Source organism: Pinus tabuliformis, chromosome 3_1 (assembly GCF_031772625.1).
Source record: "Pinus tabuliformis cultivar Carrire ecotype Pingquan chromosome 3_1, CPIR1, whole genome shotgun sequence".
In the NCBI taxonomy this organism is placed as follows: domain Eukaryota; kingdom Viridiplantae; phylum Streptophyta; class Pinopsida; order Pinales; family Pinaceae; genus Pinus; species Pinus tabuliformis.
This window is the reverse complement of record NC_142301.1, coordinates 301463372-301482204: the sequence shown is the minus strand read 5'-3', so window position 1 is coordinate 301482204 and position 18833 is coordinate 301463372.

The window sequence follows — 18833 nt, the reverse complement described above, 5'->3', positions numbered from 1 at the left end:
GGAAAACGAGCACGTGATTCCAATAAACATCCATCAAATGAAACTCAATTAAAAAAGTATGATGGGGTGGATTAAACAACAGTGTACTCACTTTATTGTGAATGAAGTTACATAAACAGTGTAGAATGGTTGAACCATCTGTTAATCAGACCTGATTTATGTATCCCTTATGCATAAAAATAATGTTGCCCCGCTGAAAAGAAATTTGGCCTTTGTCTCCCCTGACAACAGTTTACTAGTATCTAAGAACAAAAAAAGAGAACATGCATGTATCTAGGAACATATAGGTATCTGGTCACATTGAAGCACACTCACTCTTATGCTAATGCTCAAGCATGGGCTAGAATCCATATTTCACTCGCAATGATGCCAGGCCCTGTTGAAGAGGACACTCTATTGCTTTCAATGCCTAAATAATTTGTGTTCTCACCACTTTACCCCAATCAAGTTTTATCCATCATTGTTAATCGAGTGAGGCCGATTTTATCCGTTGTTGGTGACCGAGCAAAGTCTAGACGAGGATTTTTGTTGGCATCAATCAAAGTTTGGTTTATTATTGCGATTGTAAGTCGAAGCAACGACCAAAGTCTGGTTTATTATTGTAGGAAGTAAAAGTTAAATAATGAAGAAATCTAGAAACTCAACAGCCAAGACACGAAACTGAATAAGAAACTGAATTGGAATTTAAAAAATGAATCTCAGCATTTTATTTCATGGGCATTCGATAGTTTTATATCACCAACTATCGTTACATAACTAATTATTCGGTATACAACTGTCTATTTACATTTACCTAAAGTTACTAATTCGTTGTCAAACTAACAAACTCCACCTTGACAACAATTCTCCCATTCATCATCTTCCCTGCAAGCCAAGAGAAGCTAAACACCACCGCAGCTTCTCTACTGTAACTGGCTTTGTGAATATGTCTGCACAATTTTCTTGTGTATGGACCTTTTTAAGAGCTACTTTTATGCCATCGATCACATGTCTCAGAAAATGATACCTTACATCAATGTGCTTGGTTTTGCTGTGATAGGCAGGGTTTGTAGCCAAGTGAATAGCACTTTGACTGTCACAAAGTACATTCACTTTCTCCTGCGTTCTTCCAATTTCATCGAGCAGACCCTTTAACCAAATTGCTTCTTTACTAGCATCTGAAGCAGCAATATATTCGGCTTCGGTAGTGGACAATGCAACTGTTTCTTGAAGCTTTGACATCCAACTAATTGCTCCACCTGCAAGAGTAAAGACATAACCTGTAGTAGATCTTCTTTTGTCCAAATCACCTGCATAGTCAACATCTACATATCCGCAGACTAATCCTTCACTACCGTTAAAGACGATGCAATGGTCACTTGTGCCTCTTAGATATCAAAGCACCCATTTCACTGCTTGCCAATGTTCTTTACCTGGATTTGCCATGAACCTGCTGACAACTCCAACTGCATGTGAAATGTCAAGTCTTGTAGATACCATCGCATACATTAAGTTGCCTACAACGTTTGCATATGGTATATGAGACATATACTGCTTTTCTTCATCAGCTCTAGGACTCAAAACCGAAGAAAGCTTAAAATGGGAAGCTAAAGGAACATTAACAGGTTTCACATTATTCATAGAGAACTTTTCAAGTACCTTCTCCACATACTTCTGCTGTGACAACCAAAGCTTACCATTTTTCCTGTCTCTGTGTATCTCCATGCCCAAGATATGTTTTGCTGCTCCAAGATCCTTCATATCAAACGTCCTAGAGAGTTGAGCCTTTAACCTGTTGATCTCTTCCATGCTTTTGCTTGCAATAAGCATATCGTCAACATACAAAGCTAAGATAATGAATATGCCATTGAAACTTTTGAAGTACACACAATGATCATACTCACTTCTTATAAAGTTCTGGCTCACCATGAAGGAATCAAACTTCTTGTACCATTGTCTGGGAGACTGCCTCAGACCATACAATGATTTCCTGAGCTTGCAAACTAATCTTCTACTGCGACCTCATACAAAACCTTCTGGTTGTTCCATATATATCTCTTCGTTCAAATCACCATGTAGAAAAGCTGTTTTAACATCTAACTGTTCCAACTCAAGATTAAGCAACGCAGTTAGTGCCAACATAGTACGTATAGAAACAAGTTTTACAACTGGAGAAAAAATCTCATGAAAGTCTATACCTTCAACCTGAGAATACCCTTTTGCTACCAGTCGTGCCTTATACCTTTCAACACTACCATCAACTTTTCGTTTCAACTTGAAGACCCATTTACATCCAACAACACTTCTCCCTTCAGGAAGCTCTACAAGATCCCAGGTATTGTTTTTGGCTAAGGAGTCCATTTCTTCTTCCATAGCTATTTTCCATTTCTCGTTATCTGTATCGTCTACTGCTTCCTGATAACAAGAAGGTTCCCCATCTTCAGTAACCAAAGCAACAGATGAAGCAGAATCTTCATACCTTTTGGGAGTTTTCCTTTCCTTTGTAGACCTTCTCAGAGCGACTGGTTGCTGAACTGGTTCAGAAACTTGCACTGGTTCAGAAGCTTCAATGGCTTCCTTTGTGTCTTCAACACCTTTGTCTCCAGAAGTCTCTCCTTCCTTTCGACTATCACCGAAAGATCTAGCCTCCAATTGGACTCGTTGACTCGACGATACCTGTTCCTGTTCAATTCTTTCAACATTTGATTTTAACAAAGAGGATTCATCAAATGTTACATCTCTACTAATGACTATCTTCCGCAATGTAGGATCCCACAACCTATATCCTTTCACTGCATAGTCATACCCAACAAAGACATAACATTTCGACTTTGGATCTAATTTTGAACGTTGATTTTTCGAATAAGAGAATAAGCATCACAGCCAAATATCCTCAAATGAGAATAGTCACAAGACTGACCTGTCCAAACTTCTTCAGGAATTTTACAATCAATTGCTACTGAAGGTGATCCGTTAACTAAATAACAAGCAGTAGATACTGCTTCTGCCCACAACTCCTTTTGCAAGTTAGCATTGGAGATCATGCTTCTGGCTCTTTCCATAAGAGTCCGATTCATACGCTCAGCAACACCATTTTGCTGAGGAGTATAAACAGCAATTTTGTGTCTAACAATGCCCTCATCCTTACAGTATTGTTCAAATTCAACAGAAGTGAACTCACCACCATTGTCAGTTCTTAGACATTTAATAGATTTTCCTATTCTTTTCTCTACCATTACTTTAAATTGTTTAAAGACATTTAATACATCAGCTTTCCTTTTTAGCATATAGACCCAAACTCTACGAGAGTAATCATCAATGAACATTAAAAAATACAATGCACCTCCATATGACACAACAGGGGAAGGCCCCCACAGATCAGAATGAATGTAGTCTAAAACATCTTTACTATTATGATTTCCAACTATAAATCTCTGTTTACACTATTTTCAATACACACAATGTTTACAAAAAACTAAATTCAAGGATTTCAGACCGGGAAGAGATTTACGTTTCATCAGTATATGAAGACCTTTCTCGCTCATATGACCCAAACGCTGATGACACAGACGAGTACCTGCCTCTTCCTTTTCTGACGCAACCACTGCTTCACCGACCTGAGTACTGCTTTTTAACCTGTAAAGATTTCTGACCTTTTCTGCCTTCATAGCCATAAGGGTTCCTTTGAAGACTTTCAAGACGCCATCCTGACCTTTAAACTTATAACCATCTGAATCCAACACTCCCAAAGAGATTAAATTTTTCTTCAAATCAGGTACATGTCTAACACTAGGTAATGTCCTAACTGTGTTGTCATACATCTTAATCCTGATATCTCCCATCCCAACAGTCTGACATGACATATTGTTAACCATAAACACAGAACTACCGTTTACATTTTCATACGAAGTAAACCAATTTCTATGTGGGCACATGTGATGCGAAGAACCAGAGTCTAACAGCCAGCTATCAAAACTATGAGAGACATTACATTCAGGTGAAGTTTCATCTATCATACACAATTCTTCAGCAGATAAAACTTCGTCTACCATACCTGAATCAGCCTGATTCACTTCGTTCTTTGGGTTTTCGGATTCCTTCTGCTTCCAACAGTCCTTCTTCAAGTGTCCAATTTTACCGCAGTTCCAACATTTTGCCTTACACTTCTTGCCCTTCGATTTCGACCTAGAAGACCCCCTTGGTTTTTCTCCTCTTTCCTTTGAGCGTACTCTAGCGACCATGGCTTCTGATGCAGCTGTTTCAGTGCTCGATTTCCTTCGTACTTCTTCAGACAGAAGAGCTCCCACGACTGATTCAAACTTCAAAGAATCAGCAGAGCTGAAACTGATTGAAGTTACGAAGTGATCCCATGATTCAGGCAGAGAACACAGCAAGGTTATGGCTTTATCTTCTTCCTGTATTTTGACTTCCATATCTGTTAATTGACAAATTAGTGTATTAAAAACATTCAAATGTTCTGCAACATTTGAACCTTCTTTCATTCGAAGACTTTATAACTATCGTTTTAGATAAATTCTGTTGGTTAATGATTTTGTCATATAGAGTTTTTCAAGTTTTTCCCACAATCCTGACGCCATAGTCTCTTCAACAATGTTGAAGAGAACTTCATCCGCTAGGCATAACCGGATGGTACTGAGAGCTCGGGCATCCAAGTCCTCCCAGTCTGAAGTAGTCATGGTTGTAAGTTTCTTAGTTACCCCATCCAATGCCTTTTGCAACCCTTGTTGCACAAGCAGATCCTTAACCTTCAGTTTCCAAAGAGCAAAATTGCTCTTTCCGGTGAATTTCTCCACCTCGAATCTTGCATTCGACATCTTGGCCATTTTTCCTCCTTCCTAGTGTTTCAGTCTTTCTAGGTTTTATATTTCCTTTTTTTTTAGGTTTTCCTTCAACTAAAGAGTATATCTCCTTATTTCTCCAAATAGAAAGAACCCTAAGGAGTATATCTTCTTATTTCTCCAAATAGAAAAAAAAAACCCTTAAAAATTTTCTTTTCTTCAATACTAAAAAAAAATTGTCTCCTTATTTCTCCAAAACCCTTAAAATTTTCTTTTCTTCAATAAAAAAAACTGTCTTCTGTTCCTCCTATTTCACTCACACATTCCTTTAAAAAAAACCTGAAACAATTTGTGAATACAAGCCCAGAATTATTTAGCAATGGAAAAATGATACCCAGTCTGGAACGCTGACCTCCTGACAAAGACTGAAACGTGCACCTCTCACGCAGGTTCTGAAATCTGGAACGCTGAACAGAGATAACGAACGTTGACCTCCTGATAGAGACTAAAACGTGCACCTCTCACGCAGGTTCTGAAATCTGGAACGCTGAACAGAGATAACGAACGCTGACCTCCTGACAGACACTGAAACGTGCACCTCTCACGCAGGTTCTGAAATCTGGAACGCTGAACAGAGATAACTCTCACGATGGATGCCTGACAGACTGAAACTCCTCTCACGCAGGTTCTGAAACGTGCACCGGTTCTAGACTGCTTTCTTTCACCAGTTTTGGACTCTTGCTGGATGCGTTCTGGACTTCTTTCTTTCACCAGTTTTGGACTCTTGCTGGATGCCCTTCCTTCCTCCCACGCTCAGGCTCTGATACCACTTGTAGGAAGTAAAAGTGAAATAATGAAGAAATCTAGAAACTCAACAACCAAGACACGAAACTGAATAAGAAACTAAATTGGAATTTAAAAAATGAATCTCAGCATTTTATTTCATGGGCATTCGATAGTTTTATATCACCAACTATCATTACATAACTAATTATTCGGTATACAACTGTCTATTTACATTTACCTAAAGTTACTAATTCGTTGTCAAACTAACAATTATTACTATTGGAAGTCGAAGTAGAATACTGCATACATATCAAAAGGTTTTTTGAATGGTGGAAGGCAAAAGTTACATGATATCTCCATATCCCTGTTTTATATTATGTTATTAATTATTGGAATAAGGAATTTTAACAAGTGGGCAATGCAAGTAAGAATAAAGTTAATAGGTGTTCAATGCAAAAGTCCACATGTTAAGCTTCCTTGAACTTCGAATAAGATTTAATGTTTCTATTAAGTTTTGATAAACTGTAACATTTGCCTTGAACTTCGAATATGATTTTATGTTTTAATTTATTAATTTTTCATAAGCCGTAACATAGGTCTATTGTTCAGAGCAATTTAAGATGCTAGATTGGGATTAACGCTTGGGTATAGCCCTTAGAACTGCAAGGGAAATCGCCTACTTGCGCGAACATCCTCCTAGATGATAATTTTAGTGCAAAGGTTTCTAACGTTGGACTCTCCAAGCTCATCGATCACAAAGGTTATCATAAGCATTCATTGACTAGTGTTTGGGGGAACAAGAGGATATTTGGCTCCAGAATGGCTTGCCAATTTACCCATCACTACTTATGAAATAGTTTTGCTGGAGATCATAAGCGGTAAAAGGAATTTTGATACCTTGACGTCGAGGAAGAAATTCTCAGTGTGGACATTTAAGGAATTTGAAAGAGGAAACATTCTAAACATTACAGACGAGAAGCTTGGTAGATATATTAATATTGATAAGGTAATGAGGGCACTTCAATTTAACTTTTGGTGTATTGAGGAGCAATCCTCACAACGACTGACTATGGGGAAAGTTGTCCAGATGCTGGAGGGGATTTTGCTTATTAACAAATGACCTACTCCTAAATCTTTGGAAAAATTTCAAAGCAGTAACATTGGCAATGCTAGTGAACTACGAATCTCAGTGCTTGCAACACCAAATCCAGTTTCACCTATAGTGTCTATGAATGACACTTTGTCTTCAAATCTCTCAAAAATACAGAAGACCGACTCTCAAGTAGCACACAACTCTGTCGTCATGGCCACTTAAGTTCTGAAACTTGTGACAAGACAAGTTTTCTTATCATTTCTGTTCAGCCTGCTCGATGGAAGTATCGCTATAACTTAGCTTCTAGACTAATATCCAGCCAAAAATTGTCATGGCCACTTAAGTTATGAAACTCGTGACAAGACAAGTTTTCTTATCATTCTCGTTCAGCCTGCTCAATGGAAGTATCACTATAGCTTAGCTTCTAGACTAATATTCAACCAAAAAAAAGGTATTGATTTGTTAATTTCATTGCGCCATTGCAGATTTCAAAGGCAGAAATGTCATTGACCCTTGTATTAAGTCAGTACTTTCGTAGCATCTTAGATGGATTGTGTATACAGAAAGGAAAACCCTATACATCGCAATGCCATAGGCAACTTTTACCTTTCCACTACATTTCCTTTTGGAATATACCATTCTATGTTTGAACATGTACCTATGCGAGTCCAAGTGGAAACACTTAGAAGAGCCTAGCAACGTAAGGTAAGTGTCTTAGTACTTAACCCAGTCTCTTAGCGTAACCCATTGGAATGAAGACTAACATTGAATTAGTCTTTGTTGTTCATGGCCACTTAAGTTTTGAAACTTGTGACAAGATAAGTTTTCTTCTCATTCTTGTTCAGCTTGCTTAATGGAAGTATCGCCATAACTTATCTTCGAGACTAATATTCATCCAAAAAAGAAGGTATTGATTTGTCAGTTTCATTGGGCCATTGCAGATTTCAAATGCTGCAAAGTCATTGACCTTTAGTAGTCTCTGGTTGTAAGCTTCGTCTCTCTTTCTTTCTTGAAAATGAATCTTATATCTGTTCATGAAACAATGAACATTAGATCAAGAATTATGCATCTTTCTTTTAGGGAGTTCTTTAGTTACTGTGTTGAATTCTCCAGCGCAAGTTTCCTAAGAAATATCTTGTTTTTAAACTTTGAATAACTTTGAAAAATAAAACATCTCAAGAAATGTTCTTTTCATGCCAAAATATTATTATAAATTTGAGCTAGTTCACTTTCTGATACACATTAATGTAGTTATGTTCTCATATCAAACATAACCCTTTTGCAAATTTCCATACTTAGTCCTCATCAATTACAACTTTAAAGAAAAATCTAGCTTGATAACAGTAGCATCTACTAGACAAGATCTTTTCGAAAGCAACATAAATGAATTGAAAATGAATCGTTAACTAAATATTCTATGGAAAACATTCTGTCCTCATGTTAAAATGCTTGAAATATCCTTTTTCATGTTTGGAAATGTTGCAACTTGAGACAAAACCATACCTCAATCTGCAAGAAGAGGTGGCCATCCAACAGGTTTAAATTATCTAAGGAGTTATTCAAGTTCATTGATGTCTATTGCAAAAAGGTGGCCTATATATTAGTATCCTTATACAACCAATGAACTTTCTTTGCTACAGAAATGGTAATTTATAACAGAACTCACAATTCTTTTTTTGAAAGCTTTCTGATAGCAGACGTAGATTAACCACATTCCCATACACAAGATTAACCATTAAATTTGATTGACTCAAAAACATGCAAGGGGTCATTATATGATATGCCTTGCACTTCCCTACCCAACAACAAGAACAAGGTAGAAGAAATTATTGTCATTGAGCTAGAAAACCGGTTAGAAATAACAGAGCTCTCTGTCGGCTCAGATTTTTTGCAAATTCTTTCTAGTTTCTCTTCCTCATGGCATGTCCAACTTTGAGCTTTATTTGTTCTTTAATATTATTTACATCTCTTGGATTTCATAATTAAAATGGGCAATCCTATAGTTTATAGATGTATCATAAATATTCTCATGAAGTAAACAAATGATTGTCGTGGAGACATGGGTTAGTTACAAACACAGTTTACAGATGTATCATAAATATTCTCATGAAGTAAAAAAATGATTGTCGTGGAGACATGGGTTAGTTACAAACACAGTTTACAGATGTATCATAAATATTCTCATGAAGTAAAAAACTGATTTTCGTGGAGACATGGGTTAGTTACAGATACTTAGGGAAGCAATGAGTATTACAAAGCAATTTATCATCATGATTACGAAGCAATGAGTATTACAAAGCAATTTATCATCATGATTACGCTCGCCATGGTCATAAATTGGCCGACTACCCTCTCTTACATTTTCAAAAGGGAATAAGATAGCCAACTTTCATAGTTGGGATTGTGAGTTTTGCTTCCTTGTCTATTACTTATGTTGCATATCAATTTGGGATGAAGCCAAAATAAAATTGTGTAGATTGATACTCTCCCAACATAACCTTGTAGCACTTGATGTGGGCAGTAATGTGTTCTGGGTGACTTGTGATTGCCAAGCGTGTTCTCTTACTTCTATAGCTACTAGCTGGCTTGTAGCACTTGATGTGGGTAGTAATGTGTTCTGGGTGACTTGTGATTACCAAGCGTGTTCTATTACTTCTACATCTACTAGTTGTAGATTAAATGTATTGAATTTTCAGCCTTTCCCTGTTAAATGTAGCTGTATAAACTCAATGTTTTGATTTATTCTTCTTTATCAATGGTAGATTAAATGTATTGAATTTTTAGCCTTTCCCTGTTAAACGTAGTTGTATAAACTCAATGTTTTGATTTATTCTTCTTTATCAACGATTATATTCAGTTTGATTGGTAATGAAATCAATTGACATTATCCCTTCAGCTTGCACCATCCTATAAAACACCTTTGGATCGTAATCTTTTCAACCACCATTTCTATAGTTGGGAAGAAAACGTTGATACTACCAAGGTCATATATTCCTGTACTTCCATCATTCTCATCAATCTACACTTTTTAACGGTGATGGTCGAATTCTCAAGCATTATTAGCATTAGATTGTTCTTTCATATCGTTATCAATTGTGGCAAAGTGGCAAGGTCTTATATGGGTTACATTATTTCCAACTTCTTTCATATCCACAACTTATGAAATATCCCTCTCATGCTCTTTTTAACGTTGATGGTTGAATTCTCAGGCATTATTATCATCAGATTGTTCTTTCAGATCGTTATCAATTGTGGCAAAGTGACAAGGTCCTATATGGGCCACAATATTTCAAACTTCTTTCATATCCACAACTTATGAAATATCCCTTTGACATGTTTCCAGTGTCATTCTTATTTGAATATGGTAATCAATCCTCCTTCCACACGTCTTTCTTACAGATGCTCCCTGCTCTTCTTTTTTCATTGTCTCTTATTAAACTTGTGAGGTCAAAAGATTTTCTTCATATCTTTCATATCCACAACTTATGAAATATCCCTCTGGCATGTTTCCAGTGTCGTTCTTATTTGAATATGGTGATCAATCCTCCATCCACACTTATTTCTTATAAATGCTCTATGCTCTTCTTTTTTCGTTGTCTCCTGTTTCTTACGGATGCTCCCTGCTGTACTTTTTTTGTTGTTTCTGAATAAACCTATGAGGTCAAAAGATTTTCTTCATATCATGTTCTTATATGTGTTCCCTTGATAATGAAGTTCCTAACCTACTTCTCAGCAGGGACTTGCTGCCTCTGCAGCCCTCTTTGTTTTAAAAGAAACCACTTTAATAACTTTATAGTAGATATTGGATGGTTTAGGTTAGCTGGGTAGATCACATACCATCTTCCGACCCCTAAACATTGCATACAAGAACATTATTAAATTTCATGGGTAGCCATGCATTAGTCTCATTCTAAGGTTATTACTATTATATGTTTCAATTCTAGATCAGTAACAAGATTATATGTTTAAGTTCTTGTACATTATGTTGAACTATTTGGAAACTTCTTGCATCCGTCTCAGTTGCCGTGCGATAAACATTTGGGTTTTTCCACATCGTTGATTAGCAATTTCATCAACGGCTATACTAAATTGGAAGGTGGTTATGGTATTACCCCCTCCCAAACCCTTGTTCGAGTTTCGATTTGGATGTTGCTCTAGAGGATGGTGCCGCTCTGCAACCTGAATTGTTCGTCCCCTTCTACGCATGAAATCGCTTCAACTCTGGTGCCACAGGCTCGTCTTAGCCTCAGCTAAGCTTTTAACAACTTCTTAACACCCATATTAAGGAAATATTGCTGCTTCCATATGTTTCTGAGTTATTTATCCTATTTACAGGTTACATTGACAACATATATCCAACCATGGGGTTGTATCATGGTTTCCTACAGGTAATTAAATCATACGAAGTGCGCTTGCATCTATTTATTTTTTGTTTTGTTTTATAATTGAGAGAGGTTTCTCCTCGCTCACAAGTTTTGGTTGGGTCAAATGTCGCTCACCTTTCCTCAGGTACTAAATTTAACATTACCAGAGCTCCCTTATAACATGCGTTGGGTTCTTCAACTTATTTTAAACACCTGTGTTTCTGATTAGATTTTTCTAATGGATGGTGATTGTCACAGGTATTTCCTTCCAAACCCTAGCATTTAATTGGTCTCTGTGCAAAAATTCTGCACGAGCAAGAGGAATTAATCACCGAATTCTTACCCAGATACTTTCGAAACAACCCATGAGGGTTTGACAACGGAATGTTCCTTCCTCCTGCCTTTCTGACTTCTATGTTTGCGACTAGGTTAGAGCTTGGCTATGCCATTTCTTAAAGTCTGAAAGTTTCATATCTTACAGCTTCCCATAGGGAATGGATAAAATTTATGTATATGCTCAACCCATTATTGCAAAGTACTTGTCGAGACTTAAGGCCAAGTTTATTTGCATTTTGGTCGCTCTAGTTATTTTAGTGATACATTTTGTTTTCTATGGAATTACTTTTGCTATGGACATTGTTAAAAATGTACGCCTTTTTTAAAAGTTAACAGTTTCACCATTTTGTTGATACAGTTTTCCCAGTTATGCCAATACTTTCCAGCGACAGATTTCTCAAATTCTAAACACACTATGTTATCAATTTTTTTTGTACTAAGAATCGGGTTCTCTAGATGTAATGACAAGGGTTTATTGCACCTCAGGTTTTATTTTACAATTTTATGGTGTTTCTCCCTGTATAAGGGTCTTGATGATTATTGTATTGAAATATCTCTGTTTTTTTTTTTTTAATTTCAGCTTTCATTGTTTTTTTTTTTTAATTTCAGTTTTTTTTTTTTTTTTTTTTTTTTTTTCTGAATAAAGACTAATTGTATTAAGATAAGAAGAGTATAGTACAATCAAGCTTGCATGCAAGCGAAGCATAAAAGCAAGGGAGCCGAAGGAGATAGGCTCCACCTTGCTCCTTGGCGACAAACCAGGAGAGGGCTAAAGAGAACACGAAAGTACAAAAAACTGGAACTAAGCAGAGAGAACTACCCTGAGGGGGCAGTTACTATCACTCGACATTTTTTCCCTTTTTTCTTGCTTACTTTGACCCATCCAGTTGAGTTTGGCTGAGCCGTAACAAGTTGTAGACTATTCTGCCCTGGCGGCGGAATATCCTTATCAGAGTCTGAAGACGAAGTAAAATGAGAACGCTTCTGAGAGATCTGAGAGACAACGGGGTTTGTCGGATCGTCCAAGGGAGCTTCCAGCGGAATCTCAACATTCTGCCCATCTGCTACAATTTCCTCCTCCTCCGAACTGGAGGAGTCTGAATCATCCGTAGGGGGGGGAGGCACACAGGGATTCCAACTTTTAGATTTGGGTTTGCGCTTCAGATTCTTCTTTTTGTCGGGGTAATGGGTATAGGAACTCTGAAGGTGCCCTGTTTGATGACAATGACGGCAACGGAACGTTGTATTCTCGTAATGCAAGGTTTGAGTCCAGTGGAAATCTCCATACATGAGATTAATCTGATCTGGCAGTCCTTTGCTAATATCTATTTTGGCACAAATTCTACCGTAGGTGTAGAGTCCATTTTCCTTCCGTGAAGAATCTACAGCCAGGTAGCGTCCTAAAGTGTCTGCAATGGCTAAGAATACAGAGATATGCCATAGATGCGCCGGAAGATTTGGGAGCCTGACCCAAATGGGAATCTTGGTGATAACAACTGTAGATGGGTCGAAGTCTGGAAACCAAGGAGTGAGAAAAAGCCCAGCCGAGCCCCAGAACCAAGGGCCTCCCGTTAAGGCCTTCTGGTAATCTTCATTTAAGTCAAAAGCCACAATGAAGAATCCTTTTGAACAAAAGTATATCTGGCTTTTTTTAGTCCAATTGATATGGATCCATTGGTATAGATCTGATGTGCGAGGCCATAGCCCATTAAATCTGCATATGAGTGCGGATTCTGCAAAAAGCTGATAGCGATCATCAATCCCAGGATGGGAGATATTGATGGAAGGAATTTCCTCTGATTTGTCTACCAGAAAAGGCTTTGGAGCCCCAACTGGATGGCCTACTGTCGAAGAGGGCTGTGAAGGGGCAGCGTCTTTGCGGACTGCATCTTTATAAGAGAAAGAAGGGGCAGAGGAGGTCTGCCTAAAAGAACCACCTCTCAAACGAAAGGTGGCCACAATAGAGGCGTCCCTCTGAATACTGTAATAGGAGAGAGGAAGGGTATTCATAAGTTGCTTACCCTTGTATAGCAATTTGAGGTAAGATGAGGGGATCCCTAGCCGGCATTCAAGATTTTGCAAAAGGTCCTGCACAAGATCCGTTGCGCGTGCCCATTGCATTGTTGTCTTGCCCGAGAGGTTGACTTGGATCTGAAAAGCATGTGATTCTTCATGCAGATCTGGTTTAGATTTGGCCCCTGCTACCCGGCTCCAACAGGTCCAGGATCTCTTCGAACCATGGCGAGGATAGGGAGGGGTTTTCTCTTGAAATGCATTCATAACAGCAGGCCCAACAACAAGCGCTCCGCCACAGCTAGCAACAGCAAGCACGCCTCCAAATCTAGCCATCTCGGGTTCTACCCTTTGGGCAGACGCCTCAAGAAGGGGCTCCGGCCATACGCGCCCACTGCGTTCATTTCTTGCCTCCACCGACCCTCCTATGTCCTCTGTGCGCGCCCTCGATCTCCTTGAGGAGGTCTCCCCTCGTTCCCCAGAGTACTCTCCTCGCTTCACAAGGTTTCCCTTCTCTTCCTACGCTAGGGTTTGAGCTGAAGCGTGTTGTTCTGTTCCAGAACCAGGCATTTGACTATCTTTCGGCCCCGATCCAAAGCTGCAAAGAGGTTTGCTTGACCAGTGGAGCCCCGAGCCAAGTCTACCGCCCTCACAGAGAAGTGAAGTCGCGCCGCCATGCTTATTGGGAGAAACTTCTTCTCTGCACTTGGGATTTGGTTGGAAAGAAGAAAACCCAGAGGAATTTGCAGCAACATGAGCTTCTTGAATGCTGCGACTCTTTCTTCTCTCTCGAGCTTTATGATTTTTGAACCAGTAGAGCACGTCGATTCCCGCCACGGTCCCATGCCGACGGAGCTCCGCGGCAATAACCTGAATCTGCTCGGGTTTATGAGTCTGGTTTCTGCCATTGTAGATAGATTCCAATATTCTCAGCTGCTCTCGAGTGGGGCTCCATCTTCACGTCTCGCGGCTGCCGGGAATCGAACTCATGATCGATCGATCGCCTAAGTTCTCTAGGGTTTTGCAGAGCTCTCCATGTGCCCCTTCGTTCTGAACAATCATAATCTCTATTTCAGCTTTCATTGTTGAGCATAAGAGTTAAATGGAATTTTGGATATCTTACCTCTGCATAACTTTTTGGATTTGTATAATGCATATTGTATAATATGTTGTGGTGTTAAATGGTATGTTATCTTGGTAATTACCTACTTACATATGTTTGAGGGTTTCCAACAGAGTTTAATTTTGTTTTTCTGGGTTTTCTACTTATAATACAGAATCCCCGTTTTCCCCTATTCCTCTTAGGTATCAAACTATCTGGTCTTTGGATTACTATCTGATGGCCAGACTAACCAGTACTGCTAGCATAATCCTGTCGGACAATACCTATTGTAGGGTTTTGCTATTAACTTGGCATAAAGTCCTACTATTTTTCTTTGTCTCTGTACTTACTGTTATCACCAAAATAGGACCCTGATAGGCTGTTGATCAGACTATCTCGGTGTAACTATTTCAAACCAATCTTTTAGCTAAGGCTTAGCCTCCTCAGCCTGAGAGGGCTCTCTCAAAGGGTTAATGATTTAGATTAAAGATATGAATAGATGGCTAACTCTATGGTTTGTAATTGTATATGTTTATAGGTTGAAAGATGAAGGCTGGCTACCATTGGGCTATGGAGTCAAAGTATGTTTCATTACCACAACAAGATCAGCTTAACATGAAGTCAGGGCATTCAGCATTTGAATATTCAAAACACAACACTCATATGGAACCACAGCTCATAAGTGCACACAGGAAGTCAGAGCACAATCAGTGAATTCTGAGTGATTGTACACCTATGCAACTGTAAACAAAACTAAGGAAAGGACAACACACATTCTGAATATAAGAAATCCTTCATGAATCCTGAGTAGTGAAGCCAAAGCATTCTACCTAGCATGGAAGTCAAGGCATTATAGAGTTCAAGTGTAGAAATGACAATACAAAACAGTGAAACATATTAAGTTTATCTATGAAAGAAGTCAGAGCATCAGTGATGAATTCTGAGTATCATAAGTAAACACCACTGCAATGTAAGTATTGGAAGATGCCATCATAACAAGAACATACAAGAACTCTTCATGAATCTTGAGTTGTCTAAGTAGAAATCTGCATTAGGTTAAAAATATACACAGTCTGCACATAGAGCAGTAGCTGAGCCAAAAAGTCTCCAACCCTTTGCTAATTCGACCTCCTGCTCTATATACAGCATTTACAATTAGTATTCCATCATCCCTCATCAAGAGAATTCGAATTTTCCATCAGTGACACCTATTCTAACCATAAAACAAACCATTAATTAGAACTAGCTGTTAACTAGGAGTGCTAGTGACCTAATACAACTAGGAGTGTAACTCCTTATTATGATTACAACAACCTTATCTAAAAATTTAAAGCATTCTTTGACACCTAACACTCCATGAAGTCTAATCTGATGAAGCCTCCCACGTGGTCACCCAACTGCTGATGACAAACCCTAGAAATTAGGGAACATGTTTCCCTGTTTTTAGGTTTAGATCCTTGACAATTGCAGAGTCTTTATCTCCTCATCCATGACACATTTTACGAAACTGAAGGAGGTTTTTGTATCCCATGATGTCTAGAACAAAAACCTCTCCTGGTTTTTTAAAACATTCCTCCAGCTGTTCAGAATCCGTCCTTGCAAAACACGTGTCAAACAAGAAACTGTCCCTTGCTCTGTTCTGGCTGAAAAATAGGTCTTGGGACAGAGGTCATAACTTCTCATAAAAAATGTATTTGGAAAAACTGAAGGAGGTTTTTGTGAACCAATCCGTTCTTAACAAAAACCTCTCTTGGGTTTTTGAAACACTTTTCCTACCGCCCAGAATGAGTCTTTGAAAAAAAGGTGTAAAACAGGAGATGAAAAACTGCACCTACAGCAGTTTCGTAGCGCAACTTTGGTCCTTCATTTCTCCCAGATCATAATGGATTTGAATAAAGTGGAAGAGGTTTTTGTACTTTATTATCTTGGGAATAAAAACCTCTTTCAATTTTCAGAGATGAGTTTTCAACTGCTCAGAAAAGCTTCTGGAAGTTAACTAGTAAAACAGGGAAACAAAACTCCTCCTTTTTAGAGTTTCATTCTTATATTCATCTTCGAATCCTTCTGCTGACCATGCTGTCTCTTTAACCACATGAAATGCATTAAATCAACCATATACCCTGCTCAAATACTTGTGCTAAGACAAAAATTCTTTAATGGCGCCTGGAGCATTATGAATCAATACTAACTATGAGATAATGACCATTTTCATAACATAGAGTTTAGAGTTCATGAATGTCCTTCCTGTCCTTGTTTTGCCTTTGCTTGATGTTTATACCTTGTAAGTAATCCCTTTCAGCTGCCCATCCTCAAAAAGATATCCTTTTTTCTTACAAAAATGATCCATCAAATCACAATATGCAGCTACAGCAGTTTCGTAGCGCGCTACAAAACTGCTGTGCATTAGGCATCACTTGCAGCAGTTTCGTAGCGCGCTACGAAACTGCTGTGTAATTTCAAAACACAGCCTTAAGACCAAAATTTAACCTTTTTGAGTCTTTCTTTTTCTTGAAATGGCTTTCTCCACATGTCATGAAGCTTGTTCAAAACTGAATATAATAAACACCATTCTTCAAGGAAAACTTTCAAAATGTAATCTATATCAAAATTTAGGATTACCTTACATGCCTTGCTTGAGCCTTCAAAGAACTCTGATGTATGCTGACCCTGAGTTTGCCAAGTGCTTCTTATGCATGAAAGGAGTATGAGAATAACCAAGACCAATTCTCCCTTACCTTACCCTTTTCCTTTGAAATCTTTTCAGTGATAACAGTGGCTCCACTTGGGATAGTGTGCCCTTGTGGTACACTAAGAACCTGCAGTTCCAGTGCATTATCCTCTTATGATGAACAAAAATTTATTTGACAAACATCTTCTTCAAGCTTCTTGGGCCTTCACCTCGGGCTTAAGCTTGATGATCACTGTAGGAGAAAGAAATCTACATCTACTGAAAAAATGCTCAGTCAACCTTGAGCTTATTTGCATTTTCCTACCTACCTACCCTAACAATTCAAACTTCTTTCAGCTCAATCAATGTGAAATTTCCAATGTAGCCAATCATTTGTCTTATCTGATGTTTGATTTCTTTGACTGCATCGGAGTTCAGCGCCAATATGATATTGTGATGACCGCTGCCACTGAAATTTCCTCTGATCTTCATAGAAAAACTGAAACACTGGAGAGTAAAACTCTTCCATGTAGTCAGCTATAGGATCCCAGAATACATAATCAGCTTGATGGTTCTCGTAATTTTCTGGTTGTGCAAACTGATATTCAACAACAGTGTACGATTCCTCAATCGTGAAAGAGAAAGGAAGCAACACTCTCTCCTTGTGTTCTGCTATAGAAAGCTTATGAAAATAATGATCATGATTATGAAAACTATATGCCTGAATTTGACCTTGTAAACTTTCAATGTCTTTCTCAATGTCTTTGGCAAATTCATCCAAAAATTTCATCTTATCCTCTGCCTTGCAGTCAAATGATTTTAGATAAGAAGACAAGGACAAAGAAAAACTTTCATCTATTTCTTCATTAATATGATCATCATTCCATTGTTTGAAACCTTGAATTGAAGGAGAGTTTGCCACCACATCTGATCTATCTATCCATTCCTCCAAAAACATAAGCCAAAAGTCTTCAAATGACTTAATGGATTTGGTAGGGAAGCTTTCAATCCACTGTTTACATTTCCCTTGAAATGAATCATAGAACAACATAATGCAAACATCCTCATGTTTAACTCTAAGAAGCTCTGTAAAATCACAAAAATCTGATATATGCTTCAAAGTTAAACTCAAATCTTCTCCATTGAATTTTGGACCATTCCTTAGAAAATACGCATCCTTGGGAAAATGATTTGGGAAACCATGAATTCCTGAAAAATCTATGCATGCATACCTTGAACTAAGAATGGTAGCATCTGGGTCCTTCATAACTCCAGTGGAATCACCATGAATCTAAGAATTTCGAATTCTTCAACAATGGAGTCGCCAAGGTAGATTTGTAGCCTCAAAAACCTTCTGAGCTCCTGCTACCTTCAGAAGTTCAGCTTCATAATTTCGGGAATGAGTAATCTTCAGGCTCCCGGCAGACGCACCAAAATGTTATCACCAAAATAGGACCCTGATAGGCTGCTGATCAGACTATCTCGGTGTAACTATTTCAAACCAATCTTTTAGCTAAGGCTTAGCCTCCTCAGCCTGAGAGGGCTCTCTCAAAGGGTTAATGATTTAGATTAAAGATATGAATAGATGGCTAACTCTATGGTTTGTAATTGTATATGTTTATAGGTTGAAAGATGAAGGCTGGCTACCATTGGGCTATGGAGTCAAAGTATGTTTCATTACCACAACAAGATC